This window comes from Ochotona princeps, chromosome 14 (genome assembly GCF_030435755.1).
Source record: "Ochotona princeps isolate mOchPri1 chromosome 14, mOchPri1.hap1, whole genome shotgun sequence".
NCBI classification, from domain to species: domain Eukaryota; kingdom Metazoa; phylum Chordata; class Mammalia; order Lagomorpha; family Ochotonidae; genus Ochotona; species Ochotona princeps.
Genome location: NC_080845.1, coordinates 47,118,023 through 47,122,815, shown reverse-complemented (window position 1 = coordinate 47,122,815; position 4,793 = coordinate 47,118,023).

Sequence of the window (4,793 nt, the reverse complement as noted above, 5' to 3'; positions counted from 1 at the left end):
GGTTTCAGACTTTCATCCAAGGGTAAGACGAGGAAGTAAGCTTGATAAGAATATGCCATCAATGAGTATAAAGGAATTATATCACCAGCTGTTCGGTGCAGCAGTGAAGGCACCACTCAGAGTGTCCGCATCCCATATATTAGAACACCCGATATGGCTTGAGTACTTGTTCTGCTCCTGATTGCAGCATTCTGCTAATGTGCACCCTAGGAGGTAGCAGGGGATCACTAACGGTTTGGGACCCTTCCACCCATATGGGAGCTCCCAGTCAGTTCCCAGCTGCTGGCTTTGGCCTGGCCCAGTCCCATTTGGGAAGTAAACCAGCAGAAAAAAGCTTTATGTCTCTACTTTCAAATAAAATGAAAATAGATTTTTAACACAGAAATTAAACCATTATCATCAACATAGCTCTAACTTAGTGTCTCAGTATCCAAAGACCCTATGCTAGGTAATTTATATATAGCTGTATAGATTTTAATCATCACAGTGATGATGGTTATCATAGAATTACTAAGGTGCAGAATATGGCACTCTGTTCTCTTCTGGCCTTCAGAGCTTCCTATGAGAGGTCAGCTGTGAGTCTGATTGCCATTCGTCTATATTATCAACTGATTTTTTTTTCACAAACACAATTAAGGATCTTTTCCTTAGGTTCAATTGAAGAGAGCTTGATTACCATCTATCATGTGTCCTTCCTGGATGTTGTTAGCCAATTCTTTCTCCAGATTAGGGAAAATTTCCTTTATTATTTTATTAAATACATTTTAAACCCAGTTTCTCTTTCTGCACATTCTGGAACTCCCATAATTCTTATATTTGGCCTTTTCATAGTGTCTTTCAATTCGCAAATACTTTCTTTTTTAGCTTGACCCAGCTCTGCTTCCAGCTTTTTGTTTGTTTCCCCCTGGTGACAGGAACTATCTTCCAATTCTGAGATTCTTTCTTCTGCCTCCTTCATTCTACTATTGAAACTTCCCACTGAATTTTTAGTGTGGTCTATTGCATGCTTCATTTCCAATAATTCTGCTTCATTTTGTTTCAGTGTTGATATTGCCTGCGTGACATACTCCTTAAATCCCTGCATGTGCTTCTCATTGTTGATAAGAAGTTTTATAACAAGTGTTTTGAATTCTGTATCTCCATTTCCTTGATGTACTCCTCAGTTAGCTCTGAGGTTGGCAAAGGCTTTTACTCCTTTGCAGGGGAGTCTTCAGTAATATTCATTGTGTCTTTGTCTCTTCCTTTGCTCTTGGTCATTATACTTCTAGTTATGAGATTCTTCTTCAGGCAGGTTTCCAAGCTGTGTCACCCACAGGTCTACAATTCAATTTTACTTGTTGTGGTTGACAAACAGTTCTTTGTTTATAGTCACTCGTGCCATTCCCTCCAGCGAGATTCAGATCTGGGCTTTTGTGTTAGACTTCTATCATGGTCTCTGCATCCCCAACTCCTGATTCACTCTACCTTCTGTGATCTGCTGTTGTTGCACCAGTGTCTGTACAACATTTTCTCACTTCCAGTTCATGCAGTTCCCAGGATTAAGGAGACACCAGCTGTCCTAAATAGCTAGGTTGTTGGTAGTACTGATCTTGCTGAAACCTGCTTGCCATTAAATCTGAGAGCCCAGATCTATTTTGACTTGTAATATGCCAAAGCTGGTATTTTTGATGGGGAACTAGTGCAATGCATTGAGTTCAGTGAGTTTGCTTCCAGATTAGCACAAGGGCAGCTCACTGCTGTAACTGAAGTCTCAAAGCCTTTGCCACACTGTACAAATTGGTGCCTGATATGCCACTGCTGGGGTTCTGGATCTGCTGGCCATTATCTGGGGGCTACCCACATCTATTTTGGGTGGAACTATAGGATACCATGTTATTGCAATTCACTGAATCTGAAATGGATTAGTTCCCAGCTTAGTGTATGCACAGTCCTGTCCCATAGACTTTGCCTCACTACACAAGATGATGCCCAATTTGGTACTACTGGAGGTGTGAGCTGTGGAATCCACCCCATTCCCATACCACCTTTTTGGGATCTGCTGCTCTGTTTCTGATCCTGATCAAATGAAACAAACCAGCAGGACAGGAAGTTCTATGTCTGGGTTAATCAGCTGAGCTCCTAGTGAATATCCATGCCCACCTTGCTAGTGGAGTTCCAGCCACCTCTACAGTTCAGATCACTGCTCACTGACTTCCACTGGAATATCTGGTCACTACAACACCACATCGTTGTCTTGCTGATTTCCTGTGTCCATCTCCAGGTGCCCCTCTACTTTTAGCCTCTCCTCTCCTACTTCTTGGAATGTACCCTCTCTGCTTCACCCTGTCTAATGGTTCTCCATCTGTTTAAATGTGTCCTCACCCTATTCTGTCATCTTGATTCTCTCAAATTTATATACAGTTTTTCAACACCATGAGCCTTTTCTCCAATTTGCTAGTTATCTCCTGGTTTTATATTTTGGAGGAGCCTCCAAATTTCCCAATAAATTAAGAGGTCTTGGTTTAATGATAATCATAGCAATTATTTTCTTCTTATTGGTGATCCCTAGTGAAGATTGTTTCCATTTTAATAATTTTATTCTGAAAAATATGCTGCAAAATTACATACCAGTAAATTTTTATGCAATGCCAATAAAAGGATTCAGTTCTTTTTCAGTTCACTTCCTAGCAATGATCTATTGCCACAAAGCAAGAGGAACAAAAGTAACCTGCTTCATCAGATGAGGTTTCTTTTTGCACACAAGGAAGTTCAAGGTTTCATTTGTGGGATTTATGACATACATGGTACTCACATCACAATTTCCTTTTTATGGACATAGCAACAACAACAACAACAAAAAACCCTATTAAGCTCCTGGCCAAAGAAGCTATTTAATCTCCATGTATCATCAGCTCAAGTCATGTTGATAATTGGGTAGAAGAGAATTATACAGGCAAGATCAAAAGCCTTCACCCCTGAGGACACAGGTGATCTTGGCTCACAATCTTCTTCATGATATGTGGCCTTTTGTTGCTTCTAAAGCCTCATACTCTGCTAACCTCACACTCTTATAGTTTGTCCTTTGGTGCTAAAAGATGCCATCAAAAAAATTAACTAACTCAAGTACACCAATCAAAATGTTCATGACAGGTGTCCAGTGTTATTACATCCCACACAATTTCCCACAACAGTTGAAGTGTTGGAATCCTCAACACTGCCAGTTTCTGTGGAAATGTTGGTGGAATCTTTTCATCACAAAAGAATTAATGAGCTGTGCATGTAAGAAAATACATGGAAAACAAAGTATGAACTTGCCAGAAATCCCTGCTTCTTCACTTAGTATACATGTATATATGTGCATATGCATGTCCACCCTCTTCCAGAAACAATGTCCCGCATGCATGACATTTCCCCATCTGTACGAAGCAATTATTTCTCGGCTTTTTCTACAACTTGCAAATATTTACTTCCATCTCCAACCCAGAGCACTATAATGTTAACATCTAAATCATCAGGAAATACACAACCTTGGAATAGAATGACTTGTCTTTTTAAATAAACATAGACAATGGAGAGGCCTGGAGAGGTGGAGAGGATCAGAAACATTTGCTATGACAGGGAGAAGAAAAACTTTGAAGGAATTAGAAAATTCGTATCAGATGAACACAACACTTTTATAAACTTTAAGAGATTTTTTTGAAAGGCAAAGTGAAAGGGAGAGAGTATGCTTTCATCTGCTGATTTACTCCCTAAAGTATCCAGAACAGCTATGGCTGAGCCAGGCTGAAACTAGGAGCACAAAACTCCATCTGTGTTTCTCACATGAGTAACAGGAATCCAGGTACATGGACCATCTTCCTCTGCCTTCCCAGGCACATTAACAGGGAACTGCATCAGAAGTGGAGTAGCCAATGCTCATACTAGCACCTTGATATGGAATGCAGTTATCACTAGCAGCAAGTAAACCCACTGAATCACAATGCCTACCTAAAGACTGTTATAAACATGATGCATGGTATTTATTTCTAAATAAGATAGATGATAGATTCTACACAACTGTATAATAATGGTATATTATGTTTCCCCATAAAAGTTTTTTAAAAGCATGTCTCTGGGGACTAGTAAACATGTGTGGGAAATCTTCCTACATCCAGATGCTTAGAAAGTTGTGGGGCCCAGGATTAATGTAAATATTAAAAGCAGAAAATGCAATTTCTGGAATACAAAGGTGGGATAAAGAGAAAATCTCTCCGTCTCTCTCTCTCTCTCTCTCTCTCTCTCTCACACAAACACACACACACACACACACACACACAGCACTGCCTGACACAGCAGTGTACATCAGCAGGTAGAGCATCTTGGATGGTTTCTTCTGCATTTGACTGAGTCCTGGGGATCTGACTCCACCTTTTATATGTGTGTGTGTGTGTGTGTGTGTGTGGCGGGGGCTGGGGAGAATCTTCTGCCTTGTTACTGCATTCAGTAGAATCTAATACTTGAAAACACTGAGATGTCAATCAAGTACAAGAACCCTAGATCTAACCCAGAAAGGAGATTGGATCCTGTTTTTGTTTTCCATTCCTTCCTGATTTTCTAAGTCATTTAACTTAACATACTTTATTTATTGGAAAGCCAGAGAGACAGACTGAGATATTCCATTCTCTGATTCACTTCCCAAATGCCCACAACAGCTGAGGCCGGGTCAGGCCAAAGACAAAGGCTGAGAACTCAACTGAGTCCTACCACGTAGAATTCTGGGACTTGAGCACTTAAGTCACCATGTGCTTCCTCCCAAATTGTGGATCACAAGGAAA